Source organism: Geotrypetes seraphini, chromosome 2, assembly GCF_902459505.1.
Source record: "Geotrypetes seraphini chromosome 2, aGeoSer1.1, whole genome shotgun sequence".
NCBI classification, from domain to species: domain Eukaryota; kingdom Metazoa; phylum Chordata; class Amphibia; order Gymnophiona; family Dermophiidae; genus Geotrypetes; species Geotrypetes seraphini.
This window is the reverse complement of record NC_047085.1, coordinates 519,999,703-520,015,698: the sequence shown is the minus strand read 5'-3', so window position 1 is coordinate 520,015,698 and position 15,996 is coordinate 519,999,703. Positions and strand designations below refer to the sequence as shown.

At 47.7% G+C, this 15,996-nt stretch overlaps 1 pseudogene; it reads right to left on the bottom strand.

The window, feature by feature from the left end:
* The window catches only part of LOC117354672, a 79,148-nt pseudogene extending 63,387 nt beyond the window's left edge, over nucleotides 1-15,761 (bottom strand).
* Between the last annotated feature and the right edge of the window lie 235 nt (nucleotides 15,762-15,996).

Genomic DNA, 15,996 nt, shown 5'->3' with positions numbered 1-15,996 from the left:
TTTGTGTGCGGCAGGGCAGGCAAGAAACAGGAGACAAGCCTCTCGGCTCGAGCTCCGTTTTGCTGAGAAAGTTGCAAAGATGGGCTGGGAGGCAAAAGCGGAACACAAAAGGGGGGAGGGAGTACGTTTTGGACACAAGGCATGAACTTGGGAGAGAGGAAGAGAGGGAAAGAGATGCTGAGGTGGGGGAGGGAATGGGTTTTTGGACACAGAAGGCATGGACTTGGGAGAGAGGAAGGGAGTGAAAGAGATGCTGAGGTGGGGGAGGGAATGGGTTTTTGGACACAGAAGGCATGGACTTGGGAGGGAGGAAGGGAGGGAAAGAGATGCTGAGGTGGGGGAGGGAATGGGTTTTTGGACACAGAAGGCATGGACTTGGGAGAGAGGAAGGGAGGGAAAGAGATGGTTGTGTACACGGGGAATAGAAGAAAGGAGAATTTTGGGCCATAGAGAGGGAGTGAGGTACAGATAGTGGCATACCAAGGTGGGGGAGGGTGGGGGGCGGCGGTCTGCCCCGCCCCGGGTTTACGTCCCAAGGGGGTGCACAACTGGCCACCCTCCAGTGTTCTCCCTAGGCCGGCAAACTGCGGCTCTTTAGCCACTTGAGTGCCATCGCCGCCATCGGGAACAGGCCGGTGCCAAGTTCTCCCTGCGGGGCCAACTCTCGCCACTCGCGTCAATTCTGACGTCGGAGAGGACGTTCTGGGCCAGCCAATCGCTGCCTGGCTGGCCTAGAACGTCCTCTCCGACGTTAGAATTGACGTTGGGTGGCGAGAGTTGGTCGGCCCTGTGGGGAAGAGAAGCAGGGCGAACTCGGCGCCGGCCTGTTCCCGATGGTGGCAGTGGCAGCCTATTCCCCAGTGGCGGTGGCAGCATTTTCCCAATGGTGGTGGCATAGGGGAGGGCAGGGAGAAAGAAAGAAAGGGGGGGACAGGAAGCCAGAAAGAAAGAAAGGGGGCAGGGTGAAACAAAGAAAAATGGGGCACGAAGAGAGAGAGAAAGACAGACATACAGAACGAAAGAGGGTGTGGAGAGAGAAAGAAAGAAGGGGGCAGGTTGAGAGAGAGAGAAAAACAGGCATACAGAAAGAAAGGGGGTATGGAGAGAGAGAAAAAGAAAGAAGGGGCAGGGTGAAACAAAGAAAAAGTTTGGGGAGGGAATGAGGTATGGAGGAGAGGAAGCATACAGGAGGCTGAAAGAAGGGAAGAAATATTGGATGCACAGTCAGAAGAATAAAGTGCAACCAGAGACTGATGAAATTACCAAAGGTAGGAAAAATGATTTTATTTTCAATTTAGTGATCAAAATGTGTCTGCTTTGAGAATTTATATATGCTGTCTATATTTTGCACTATGGCCCCCTTTTACTAAACCGCAATAGCGTTTTTTTAGCGCAGGGAGCCTATGAACGTTGAGAGCAGCGTGGGGCATTCAGCACAGCTCCCTGCGCTAAAGCACAGTTACTTACCGTAACAGTTGTTATCCAGGGACAGCAGGCAGATATTCCCACACATGGGTGACGTCACCGACGGAGCCCCGCAGCGGACAGCCTCGAAAGCAAACTTGCTTGAAGATCTCGAACTTTCGAGCACTGCACCGCGCCTGCGCGCGTGCCTTCCCGCCCGAACTAGGGGGCGCATCTCCTGAGAGGATCCTCAGTTCAGATACCTAGCCAAGAAGCCAACCAGGGGAGGTGGGAGGGTTGTGGGAATATCTGCCTGCTGTCCCTGGATAACAACTGTTACGGTAAGTAACTGTGCTTTATCCCAGGACAAGCAGGCAGCATATTCCCACACATGGGTGACCTCCAAGCTAAATAGAAAGGGATGGAGGGAAGTTGGCATATTACGAAAAAAGATTTTGCAAAACAGATTGGCCAAAATGGCCATCCCTCCTGGATAAGGTATCCAGACAATAATGAGAAGTGAAAGTATGAACCGAGGACCAAGTGGCAGCCTTGCAGATTTCCTCAATAGGAGTTGATCGGAGGAAAGCTACAGACGCCGCCATAGCTCTAACTTTGTGGCCCGTCACTCGACCTTGCAGAGGAAGACCAGCCTGAGTATAGCAGAAAGAAATGCAAGCAGCCATCCAGTTGGAGATTGTGCGTTTTGATATAGGACGACCCAATCTGTTCGGATCAAAAGATATGAAAAGTTGAGGAGATGTTCTGTGAAGTTGAGTGCGTTGAAGGTAGAAAGCCAAAGCACGTTTACAGTCCAATGTATGAAGAGCCGCCTCTCCTGGATGAGAATGAGGCTTTGGAAAAAATACAGGCAGAACAATAGACTGATTGATATGAAATTCTGAAACAACTTTAGGTAAGAATTTAGGATGAGTACGTAGAACAACCTTGTCATGGTGAAAAAACTGTAAAAGGTGGATCAGCCACTAGTGCTTGTAACTCACTGACGCGTCGAGCAGAAGTGAGGGCGATCAGGAAAACAGTTTTCCAAGTGAGATACTTGAGATGAGCTTTGTCAAGTGGTTCAAAAGGAGATTTCATAAGTTGAGCTAAAACAACATTGAGGTCCCAAACCACAGGAGGTGGTTTAATAGGAGGATGGAGATTGAGAAGTCCTTTCATAAAACGAGAAATCATAGGATGTGCAGAAAGGGATTTTCCATCCAAAGGCTGATGAAAAGCAGCTATAGCACTAAGGTGGACTCGGATAGATGTAGTCTGAAGTCCAGATTGTGATAAATGAAGTAAATAGTCCAGAATTGATGTCAAGGAAGCAGATCTGGGAAGTAAATTACGTGTAGAACACCAAGCAGAGAATCTTGTCCACTTTTGACCATAACATTGTCTAGTTGATGGTTTTCTGGAAGCAAGTAAAATATCTTGCACAGACGGAGAGAATTGAGAAAAGTCTGTTATAGAGAAAGGTACCAAGCTGTCAAATGTAGAGACTGTAGATTGGGATGAAGCAAAGATCCTTGATTCTGCGTGAGTAGAGAAGGAAATATTGGAAGAAGTAGAGGTTCCCTGGTGCTGAGTTGAAGTAGAAGGGAGAACCAAGGCTGCCTGGGCCACCGAGGAGCTATCAGAATCATGGTGGCCCGGTCTGATTTCAACTTGACCAGAGTCTTGAGAATCAGAGGAAACGGAGGAAAAGCATAAAGGAATTGATTCCTCCAGTCCAGTAGAAACGCATCCGCTTCGAGACGCTGAGGAGTATAGATGCGGGAGCAAAATTGAGGCAGTTTGAAGTTGAGAGGTGACGCAAACAGATCTATCTGTGGAGTCCCCCAACGAGCAAAAATTTGGCGAAGAGTAGGAGAATTGAGTGTCCATTCGTGAGGTTGTAGAAGACGACTCAATTTGTCCGCCAAACAATTTTGTTGACCCTGAATATAAACCGCTCTGAGAAAGATGTTGTGAAGAATCGCCCAATGCCACAATTTCAGAGCTTCGTGACAGAGGGAGTGAGATCCCGTCCCTCCCTGTTTGTTGACATAATACATGGCTACTTGGTTGTCGGTACGTACTAGAATCACCATGTCGTGAAGTAGATGTTGAAAAGCTTTGAGAGCATGGAATATCGCTCTGAGTTCCAACAGATTTATAGAACACCGCCGGTCCGCTTGGGTCCAGAGCCCTTGAGTGCAAAGACCGTCCACATGAGCTCCCCATGCATACATTGACAAGTCGGTTGTGAGGACCTTCTGATGAGGAAGAGGATAAAACAGTAAACCTTTTGAAAGATTCAAAGAGAGCATCCACCAGCGGAGAGACTTCTTTAATGAAGGCGTGATGGAAATTAGTCGAGTTGGTGGATCCACTGATTGTTGCCATTGAGATGCCAGTGTCCATTGAGGAATGCGAAGGTGAAGTCTGGCAAAAGGAACCACATGAACTGTAGAAGCCATGTGACCAAGCAGAACCATCATTTTCCTTGCTGGAACAGAGGAAAGTTGGCAGAATTGTTGAGACAGTTGAAGGAGTGCATCCTGACGTGGTTGTGGAAGATATGCTCTCAGATTGATAGTGTCCAGAGTAGCTCCTATGAACTGGAGGGACTGAGAAGGAGTCAGCTGAGATTTGGGAAAATTGATGTGAAATCCCAAACTTTGCAGAAAAAGAATAGTCTGTTGGGTCGCTGCAATAACCTCTGAAAAAGAGGGAGCTTTGATGAGCCAGTCGTCCAGGTATGGAAATACTTGAAGACCCTGGTTGCGAAGAGCTGCAGCTACAACCACTAGGCATTTGGTGAAAACTCTGGGGGAAGAAGCCAGTCCGAAGGGGAGAACTCTGTACTGAAGATGAAGATTTCCTACCTGGAATCTGAGATATTTGCGAAAGTCTGGATGAATAGGGATATGAGTATAGGCCTCTTTGAGATCGAGAGAGCACATCCAATCCCCTTGATCCATTAAGGAATATAGAGTTGGCAGAGTGAGCATTCGAAATTTCTCTTTGACTAGATATTTGTTGAGAGCTCTGAGATCCAAAATCGGTCGCAAATCCCCCGTCTTTTTGGGAACTAGAAAATATCGGGAATAAAATCCCAAGTTCCTTTGTGGAAGAGGAACTTCCTCCACTGCTCGTAGGAGAAGAAGAGCTCGAGCTTCTTGAAGCAGAAGGGGAAAATGCGACTGATTTGAAAGACACTCTCTTGGATGGCGATCTGGAGGTGCCTGAAGGAGTCGAAGAGAGTATCCCTCTCGTATGATGGTAAGTACCCAGAGGTCTGAAGTAATGAGCTCCCATTGGTGATAAAAAGTGGACAGGCGACCTCCTATGGGGAGGTGAGAATTTGGAAACAGAGAAATTTGAATGCTCAGGTCGAGATTGTCAAAAAGACTGAGCAGGCTTGGTGGCAGCAGGAGTCTGAGATTTTTGTTGCCTTTGTTGTGGAGGAGGCCGACGAGCAGGAGGTCTAGAAAAAGCAGGAGTTGATTTCTGCGGATAGCGACGTGGAGTTTGTTTGAAACCTCTAGTTGGTACAGGTTTAGGTTTTGGACGAATGAGGGAAGCAAAAGAGCGTTCATGTTCTGAAAGACGCTTTGTAGCTGCCTCAATAGAGTCATCGAATAATTCATTTCCTTGACAAGGAAGATTAGCCAATCTATCCTGAAGGTTAGGATCCATGTCCACTATCCGTAACCATGCTAACCTACGCATGGCTACTGCAAATGCCGACACTCTAGAAGAGAGTTCAAAGGCATCATAGGAAGCTTGTAGCATGAAAAGTCTCAACTGAGAAAGAGTCTTAAGGATATTTTTAAATTCTGATAGGCGATTGGTAGAGATGTCTGGGTAAAATGAAGATAAAATCTTTAAAAAATGATTGAAGTAGGACGTAAATATGTAATTATAATTAAGAACTCTATTTGCCATCATAGAGTTCTGGTATAAACGACGTCCAAACTTATCCATGGTATGGCCCTCCCTACCAGGAGGGACCGAAGCATAGATTTTGGAGGGATGTGCTTTCTTCAATGATGATTCTACAACTAGAGATTGATGAGAAAGCTGAGACTTTTCATACCCTTTACAGGGGACCGTTCTATAACGAGATTCTAATTTGGATGGAATAGCAGTGATAGAATAAGGAGTTTCCATATTGCGAGAGAAGGTCTGCTGTAGAACAGGAGTCATAGGTAATCTGAGTGACTCTTTTGGAGGATGGGGAAGCTCCATATCCGCTAAGTACTCAGGAGTATATTTTGAGTCTGAATGAAGGTCTATCTTGAGAGCTTGGCCCATGTCAAAGATAAATTTGGCAAAAGAAACTGATTTTGGATCAGATGTGTCCTCAGGAGAACCACTGCGTGATTTATGTTGAACTGAATAGGATGGAGAAGCCTCTCTAGAATATGGTGAAAGGTCTGATTCCAAACGCAGAGTGACCGAAGAAGCTGCACTATGAGTTGGAGTAAGAGAATGCTTCCTTTTCAAACTCCTGGAAGGAGAAGTAGTAGGTGTACGAGTTACAGAATGAGTCGAGGTATGTGTAGGACTGTCTCGACGGACTGGCTTCGACGGTGTTCTGGATCGAGAAGGGCTTCGAGTCGAGGCTCGTCGAGATCCATGCTTCGACTTTGACTTCGAAGAACAAGGTAAAGAAGCCTCGGTATCCAATGTCGAAGACTCCCTCCGAAGCTTAGAAGTAACAGATCTTGAATGCTTCGATCGATGCTTCGGAGGAGGTGAGCCCGGAGAAGACTCTGATGAAGAAATGTTCTTCGGTGTCCGGGATCGGCCTCGGGAGACTGGAAGCTCTGGTTGAGTGACAGGCTGATCAGTCCGAGGCAAGGTCGAGGACGGGACCAATTGAGCTACCAAGGAGGAAATCTGAGTGGTAAGGATAGATTTCAGCATGTTCTCCAGCATCGGCACCGAGACAGAAGATTCTGACCTCGTAGGTGCAGCAGTACGCTCCGAAGAGGGCGACCTCGAAGGTGAGTATTCCCTTATCTTGGAGGTACGCTTCGAAGGTGGACGTGCCGAGGACTCTGGTGGCTTCTTGGATACGGCACCTGAAAGGGAACTCGGAGACTTACCCCCCGTAGAAGACTTCGTGGATGGCGTCGTCTTCGAGGCAACCGAGGCAGAAAAGGTCGAGGCCTTCGAGACCGAAACTCCAGCCGGAGTCTGGGTCGAGGCCTTCGAGACCACAGGTGTCGAGGTCGTCGGAGTCGAAGCCTTCGAGACCGGAGCAGCCGCTACGGTCGAGGCCGGATCCGAAGATTGCTCCATGCCAAAAAGTTGAAAAAATTGAGCACAACGTCGTCGAAAGGCCCTTGGAGTAAGGGTAAAGCAGCGATGACAATCTTCTGGAGAATGAGAAGAACCCAGGCACTGTAAACAACGGCAGTGGGGATCGGTGACAGAAATCACCCGATTACACTGTCGACAACGTTTAAACCCGGTAAGAGGCCGGGACATGGAAAAAATAAAGTCCGTGTCGAACGAAGGAGCCTAGGCCTAGGCCCAAAGCTCGACGACCGAACAAAAAAGAAAAACAATATATTTTTTTTTTTTTTATGAAAAGAAAAAGAAAGGAATAAAGAAATAAGCACAGCGACCGACTTTAAAAAAGAAACAGCCGCGGTGATGAGAAGGCAATTGCTGCAGAGAAAGAGAACGTGTCTTCTTGTCTCCGCGGAATTAAACGAACTGAGGATCCTCTCAGGAGATGCGCCCCCTAGTTCGGGCGGGAAGGCACGCGCGCAGGCGCGGTGCAGTGCTCGAAAGTTCGAGATCTTCAAGCAAGTTTGCTTTCGAGGCTGTCCGCTGCGGGGCTCCGTCGGTGACGTCACCCATGTGTGGGAATATGTTGCCTGCTTGTCCTGGGATAAAAACCGCTATCGCGTTTTAGTAAAAAGGGAGGGGGAATATTTGTCTATTTTTGTATAGTTGTTACTGAGGTGACATTGCATAAAGTCATCTGCCTTGACCTCTTTGAAAACCCGCGGAATATAAATGATAATTAACATTTTCTCTGCGTACAGCGTGCTTTGTGTTTTTAAAATTTTATTGTTGGTAGATCATTTTGACTTGGCCACAAAGGTAAGGGGGAGGGAGGGGAGCTGCTGAAAGACATCTAGTAATCCTTGCAGGCTTGACTGTGCAGGGAATTATTTTTGTAAAATCATGTTTTCTTATGTGACTGGCATTATTTAGACTTTAATTTCTATGAATGAATAGAATGAAAATGATATATAAATTACTTGCTTGTTTTTATGTGCGTGCGCTGAAGGAAAGTTGAGGCTGAGGACTCTGAAGGGAAATGGGGAAGAGAGAGTGGGGAGAAGACGCTGATTTATAAATTGACAATTGTACAGAATATTGTTTCTTTTTTTTATATTCATCCATAGCTGCATGTTAATGATGTGCTCATATGCACTTATTTATCATCATAACATATACATCATCATTAACATGCAGCTGTGGATGTGTAAGGACAGGCTGAGGAGGATGGATGGAAAGGAAGGAAGGTGCACATATCAACATATCGTACATTTTTAACATGCATGATGCAGCTATAGGCAAGCTGAGGAGGATGGGATCATACAGATGTGTATATAAAGCACAGTTACTTACCGTAACAGGTGTTATCCAGGGACAGCAGGCAGATATTCTTGACTGATGGGTGATGGCACCGACGGAACCCCGGTACGGACAATTTTAGAGTGATTGCACTCTAAGAACTTTAGAAAGTTCTAGCTAGGCCGTACCGCGCGTGTGCCTTCCCACCCGACGGAGGCGCACGGTCCCCAGTTAGGATAAGCCAGCTAAGAAGCCAACCCGGGGAGGTGGGAGGGACGCAAGAATATCTGCCTGCTGTCCCTGGATAACACCTGTTACGGTAAGTAACTGTGCTTTATCCCAGGACAAGCAGGCAGCATATTCTTGACTGATGGGTGACCTCCAAGCTAACAAAAGAGGGACGGAGGGAAGGTTGGCCATTAGGAAAACAAATTTTGTAAAACAGATTGGCCGAAGTGTCCATCCCGTCTGGAGAATGCATCCAGACAATAGTGAGATGTAAAAGTATGAATTGAGGACCAAGTAGCAGCCTTGCAGATTTCCTCAATGGAAGTGGAACGGAGGAAAGCTACAGACGCTGCCATAGCTCTAATCTTGTGGCCCATGACAGAACCTTCCAGTGTCAGGCCCGACTGAGCATAACAGAATGAAACGCAAGCAGCAAGCCAATTGGACAGGGTGCGTTTAGATACAGGATGACCCAACTTGTTAGGATCAAAGGACAAAAACAGTTGAGGAGATGATCTGTGAGGTTTGGTGCGTTCAAGATAGTAAGCCAGAGCACGTTTACAATCCAAGGTATGCAAAGCCTGTTCACCTGGATTAGAATGAGGCTTTGGGAAAAAAACAGGTAGGACAATGGATTGGTTAAGATGAAACTCAGACACAACCTTAGGAAGGAATTTTGGATGTGTACGGAGGACGACCTTATCATGGTGAAAAACAGTGAAAGGTGGATCAGCCACCAGTGCATGGAGCTCACTGACCTTCCTGGCAGAAGTGAGAGCTATAAGAAAGACCACCTTCCAAGTTAGAAATTTAAAATGCGCTGTGGCCAAAGGCTCGAAAGGAGGTTTCATTAACGCAGAAAGAACCACATTAAGATCCCATACAACAGGAGGGGCCCTAAGAGGTGGCTTCACATTGAAAAGGCCCTTCATGAACCTAGAAACCAAGGGATGAGCTGAGAGGGGTTTTCCATGAATCGGCTCATGAAAAGCTGCAATAGCACTAAGGTGAACTCTTATCGAAGAGGATTTAAGACCTGAGTCAGATAAGGACAGAAGATAATCTAACACCAGTCCTACTGCTATAGACATGAGATTATGGTGATGTAAGAGGCACCAGGAAGAAAACCGAGACCACTTTTGTTGGTAACATTGAAGAGTAGCCGGTTTCCTGGAGGCATCAATAATAGAACGGACAGGCTGAGAAAGGAGAGAGTGAGCCGAAGTCAGCCCGAGAGATACCAAGCTGTCAGGTGCAGAGACTGTAAGCTGGGATGAAGTAGAGTTTGCTGATGCTGTGTAAGTAGTGAAGGAAACAGTGGAAGAGGTATGGGTTCCCTGGAACTGAGTTGAAGTAGAAGGGAGAACCAATGCTGTCTGGGCCACCGTGGAGCGATGAGAATCATGGTGGCTTGTTCCCTCTTGAATTTGAATAATGTGCGCAGCATGAGCGGAAGAGGAGGAAATGCATAAAGGAAGAGATTGGTCCAATCCAGGAGAAATGCATCGGGTTCCAGACGTGAGGAGAGTAAAGTCTGGAGCAAAACAGGGGCAGTTGATGGTTGTGGGGAGCTGCAAAAAGATCCACTTGAGGTGTGCCCCATTGAGAGAAAATGGACTGGAGGGTCAAGGGATCGAGAGTCCATTCGTGAGGTTGAAGAATTCTGCTGAGATTGTCTGCTAAGCAATTCTGTTCCCCTTGGATGTAGACCGCCTTCAGGAATAAGTGACGAGCAGTCGCCCAGGTCCAAATCCTTTGAGCTTCCTGACACAAGAGACGGGATCCCGTCCCTCCCTGTTTGTTGATGTAGTACATTGCAACTTGGTTGTCTGTGCAAATGAGTAGTACCTGAGGAAAAAGAAGATGTTGAAAAGCCTTGAGGGCGTAAAACATCGCTCGGAGTTCCAGGAAATTGATGTGGTGTTTCTTTTCCTGGGTAGTCCAAAACCCCTGAGTTTGGAACTCGTTCAAGTGAGCTTCCCATGCATAGGGGGAGGAATCCGTGGTGATGACCAGTTGATGAGGAGGTAGATGGAACAGCAGACCTCTGGATAGATTTGAAGATGTCAACCACCAAAGAAGCGACTGCCGAAGAGACGAGGTCACAGATATGAGTTGTGAACAAGGATCCGTCGCTTGGGACCACTGGTTCGCTAAGGTCCATTGAGGAGTACGTAGGTGGAGACGTGCGAAGGGGTGACATGCACTGTGGAGGCCATGTGCCCCAAGAGCACCATCATGTGATTTGCAGAGATGGACGTTTGCTGCAACACCCGTTGACAGAGATGAAGAATGTTGTGAAGGCGATTTGTTGGAAGAAATGCCCTCATCTGAAGTGTGTCCAGAAATGGCTCCAATGAATTGAAGTCGCTGAGTTGGAATTAGATGCGACTTGGGTAGATTGATTTCGAAACCTAACAGTTGAAGGAAGAGAATGGCCTGATTGGTGGCAAGTTGAACGGCCTGAGGAGAATAAGCCTTGATCAGCCAGTCGTCCAGATAAGGGAAGACTTGAAAATTGTGAGAGCGGAGATAAGCCGCGACCACAATCAGACATTTGGTGAATACCCTGGGAGAGGAGGCTAGACCGAAGGGTAATACCTTGTACTGGTAATGATGCTGGTTGACGAGGAAGCGTAGATATTGCCTGGACGTTAGATGGATAGGAATGTGAGTGTACGCCTCCTTGAGATCGAGAGAGCATAGCCAGTCGCCCTGAGAGAGAAGAGGATATAGGGTTGCAAGAGATAACATTTTGAACTTCTCCTTGACCAGACACTTGTTGAGATCTCTGAGATCTAATATTGGTCTGAGGTCTCCGGTCTTTTTGGGTACTAGAAAGTACCGGGAGTAAAATCCCAGGCCTCGCTGGTCTTGAGGAACTGGTTCGATGGCATTGAGAAGGAGGGAGTGAACCTCCTGAGCCAGTAGGAGGGACTGAGAGTGGGTGGAAGCAGACTCTTTTGGTAGGCCTAATGGTGGAGGAGTCTGGAAGTTTAGGGAGTAGCCGTGGGCTATGATTGAAAGAACCCACTGGTCGGAGGTGATTACTTCCCAGCGAGAGAGAAAAATTCGAAGTCGACCTCCTATGGGCTGAGGAAGAGAACAGGAGGGAGGAAGACTGGCAATGCCCTGGAGAAGGGAGTCAAAAGGGCTGTGTCGGCTTAGGTTGAGGAGCAGGTTTAACGTTAGGCTGTTGCTGCTGACGAGCCTGTTGGTGCTGTTGGCGTTGCCTCCGAGGTTGGGGAGGATGAGGCTGAGCCGGCCGAGCCGAAAATCTCCTTTGATACGAAGATTGTTGTCTAAATGGACGAGGAGGAGGAGGTTTCTTCTTGTTTTTTAACAAGGTGTCCCACCTAGTTTCATGGGCAGATAGCTTTTGGGTGGTGGTATCCATGGATTCCCCAAACAGCTCATCCCCTAGGCAGGGCGCATTGGCAAGTCGGTCCTGGTGGTTCACATCCAGGTCTGAGACTCGGAGCCATGCCAACCTTCTCATTGCCTCAGACATAGCAGTGGCCCGTGATGTCAGTTCAAAAGTATCATAAATTGAACGGACCATAAACTTTCTGAGTTGCAAAAGGCTAGAGGTGCATTGCTGAAAAGCAGGAAGTTTACGGTCCGGAATATACTTTTGAAAAGAGGTCACCTGTTGGATGAGATGTTTGAGGTAAAAAGAGAAGTGAAACGCGTAGTTACCTGAACGGTTGGCCAACGTCGCATTTTGGTAAAGGCGTTTCCCAAATTTATCCATGGCCTTGCCCTCTCTGCCAGGAGGGACAGAGGCGTAAACACTAGCTCCCGTAGATTTCTTCAGGGTCGACTCCACCAGCAGAGACTCATGGGGAAGTTGGTGTTTGTCAAACCCTGGAATAGGAATCACTTTATAAAGAGATTCTAGTTTTCTCGGGGCTCCTGGTATTGTCAAAGGAGTTTCCAAATTTTTATAGAAAGTTTCCCTCAAGATGTCATGGAGGGGCAACTTTAAAAACTCTTTAGGAGGTTGGTCAAAATCCAAAGCATCGAGAAATGCTTTGGATTTTTTAGAGTCAGACTCTAGAGGAATAGAAAGAGTGTCTGACATCTCCTTTAAGAATTTTGTGAAGGAGGAGTGCTCTGGTTTAGTAGCAGGATCCTGCACCGATGGATCATCCTCATCAGACGAATAATCTTCCTCGGTACCGAGGGGATCATCAGAGTCGTCCCACAAGTCAGGGTCCCGTATTGATTGAAGATGGCCCTGAGAGAGTGGAGTGGATGTCTCGGTATGTTTGGTCTTGCGTACCGATTTCCCCGAACGGGTCGATACGGTACCTGGTGACTGCACAGCGGTACAGGTTTCAGAGACCGGTACCGGATCAGAAGCTGAGGGAACAATGCGTCGATGAGACTTTGGTTCTGCTGATAGAATAGGCATGGATAAAGATTTCTGCGGTGCCGATAATGCTGATGCCGATAATAGAGGCTGATCGACAATCGGCACCGAAGTCTCAGTAGGCACCGACACTGGAAGGCTCGGAGTCAATAGAGCCGGGAGCAATTGTTGCAGTTGCTCCTTAAGCTGGGCCTGAAGGATAGAGGCAATACGCTCATCCAACGTTGGTCCCGATGGCACCGGTACCGCTTTTTTCTTGCTCGGTACCTGCGGTGCAGCTCGACGCTCGGGTGAAGTCGATGCCGATGATGAGGCAGTAACTTCAATGGGAGCGGAGCGCTTACGGGGCCGGCGCGTAGTCTGCAGGACTTGGCTCACTGCTTGCTCGACTGATGGCCCGAGGACAGTAGGGGAAGGCTTCTTAGCCGGCTTACCTACTGGTTGCGACACCGGAGATGTAGTTTGCGGTGCCGAAACTATCGGTGTCGGTTTGGAGGAAGTTGCCGACGTCGATACCGGAGGAACTTCCATAGCGGTACCGAACAGGATCCGCTGTTGTATTTGCCGGTTTTTCAAAGTTCTCTTTTGAAGAGAACTACAGCGGGTGCAGGTTTCAGCCCTGTGGTCCGGACCCAGACACTGTAGGCACCACTTGTGCGGGTCGGAAAGAGATATAGGGCGCGCACACCGCTGGCACTTTTTAAAACCCGGTGACGGGGGCATGAATGGAAAAACGGCTGTAGCAAAATCGAAGCCCGAGGCTTCGATGGTGCCAACAGGCCCCGCTGGGGCCGATCACAAAAAAACGAAAATAAAGTGGTTTTTTTTGTTTGTTTTTTAACACGAACAAAATAAAATAAGGAAAAGAAAAAATTCTCGAAGAGAATAAACGCGCGAGCGGGAAGGCGAAAAACTGTGAAAAAAATTTCCAACAGCCGTTGGAAACACGCGTCTTCTTAGCTCCGCGGAAACTAAGAAACTGGGGACCGCGCGCCTCCGTCGGGTGGGAAGGCACTCGCGCACGCGCGGTGCGGCCTAGCTAGAACTTTCTAAAGTTCTTAAGAGTGCAATCAATCTAAAATTGTCCGTACCGGGGCTCCGTCGGTGCCGTCACCCATCAGTCAAGAATATGCTGCCTGCTTGTCCTGGGATAAATATATTTATTAAGCTTACAGTATTTATAAAAACACATTTATTACTTGTTACAAAAAATATTGTGCAATTGTGATCTACAAAGGTCAAAAGAAATCCTTAACTGAGATTTTACATTCAAAAGTGAATTATAGCTACTAGCACTATTATTTATTAGTTATTTATTATGCAGATGTTTGTTAAGTTTGTTATCTGGAGTACTGTGTGCAATTCTGGAGGCCACATTACAATAAAGATGTGCGCAGAATTGAATCGGTTCAACGGACGGCCACCAGGATGATCTCGGCACAAGGGTCTCTCGTACGAAGAGAGACTGAACAAATTGCAGCTCTACACTCTTGAGGAACGTAGGGAGAGGGGAGACATGATCGAAACATTTAAGTACCTCACGGGACGTGTCGAAGTGGAAGATGATATTTTCTTTCTCAAGGGACCCTCGGCCACAAGAGGGCACCCGCTCAAACTCAGGGGCGGAAAATTTAATGCGACACCAGAAAGTATTTCTTCACAGAGAAAGTGGTTGATCATTGGAACAAGCTTCCAGTGCAGGTGATCGAGGCAGACAGCGTGCCAGACTTTAAGAATAAATGGGATACCCATGTGGGATCCCTACGAGGGTCAAGATAAAGAAATTGGGTCATTAGGGCATAGACAGGGGGTGGGTAAGCAGAGTGGGCAGACTTGATGGGCTGTAGCCCTTTTCTGCCGTCATCTTCTATGTTTCTATTAGACATATGTTAGTTTAGAATAGATAGGTATAGATTAGTTTAGGTTAGGTTAGGGCCCTGCTGAAAGAGTCTACCTTGACGTGGTTGCAGGCTTACAAATCTTTTGGTCAAAGAGTACAGCGACAGAGAAATGTAAGTGTGTATTCGGCCCATGGAAAAAGGGGGGGAAGGGGTGCATGGGGGGCCCAATAGGATTGCTCAGTAAGGGACCCAGAAATTTCTGATGGAAGCCCTGCTTGTTTAATAAATCCTTAGAGACAGGAGAAGTTCTGAGGGATTGGAGAAGAGCGAATGTGGTCCTTCTTCCCAAAAGTGGTAATAGAGAAGAGGTCAGAAACTATATGCCAGTAAGTCTCACTTCGGTTATTGGAAAAGTAATGGAAGTTCTAATGAAGGAAAAAATAATGAACTACCTGGAATCAAATGGGTTACAAGATCTAAGATAACATGGTTTCTCCGATGGAAAATCATGCCAAAGGAATCTGATAGATTTTTTTTTTGACTAGGTGACTAGAGAATTGCATAGAGGACATGCACTATCAGGGATCTCAAAGTCCCTCCTTGAGGGCCGCAATCCAGTTGGGTTTTCAGGATTTCCCCAATGAATATGCATTGAAAGCAGTGCATGCACAAAGATCTCATGCATATTCATTGGGGAAATACTGAAAACCCGACTGGATTGCGGCCCTCAAGGAGGGCACTAGATGTAGTCTACCTTGATGTCAGCTAAATCTTTGTCACGGCTCCTCAATAAACTGAGTGGCCTGAAGATAGGATCTAAATTGGTGACAGTATTACAGGGAAACTAACCCCCTCCCCCAATATTCCTCCCCCCTTCCTCATCTTCCCAGAGTCTTCTGCCCTCCCCCACCCCCAAGATGCGAAGAGACAAGGACTGCCAGGACAAGGAAGTCTGCTTGGGGGGTGGGGGTTGATTCTGCAGAGTGGGGGAGGGGCACCTCCTACCTGAGCAGAAGCTCCTGCGGCCATTTTCCAGCCTTAGAAACCACTCTGGGGCTCTTTCTCCAGCTCAGGGTGGAGGAGAGAGAAGAGCAGAACTGCCCGTCACAAGATGGACGACGCCTCTCAGCTTGGAAATGGCGGAGCTTGTTCAGTGAGATCCAGAGCTCGAGACAAATTCCACAGCTGCCCCTCAGGAGAGGAGGGAGGAGCCAGGGCGCGAAGTGGAGATGAGAGCGCGCGAGGCAGAGACAGGGAAATTCTGACCAATGAGCTCCTCCTCTTTCTCCCTTCTCCCTACTACGGGGAACCCAGGTCCCGTCCCCTCCTCTTCCCGCCAACGGACCATTCTGACCAATCAGCACTAAAACGAGTAGAGCCAGACTCAGCCTCCGCTGTGAAGCCCCGCCCTCTCCCTTGTGACGTCACCAGCCTCTTACTTCAGCAAGATTGAAGAGACTTTCTCCACTTTGGTCCCACTGCTCAGATTTGACTCCCCAGTCATTAATAGCTCTCAATAAACAATAAGCTCTGCCCTGCAGCAGAAAAAGAGCC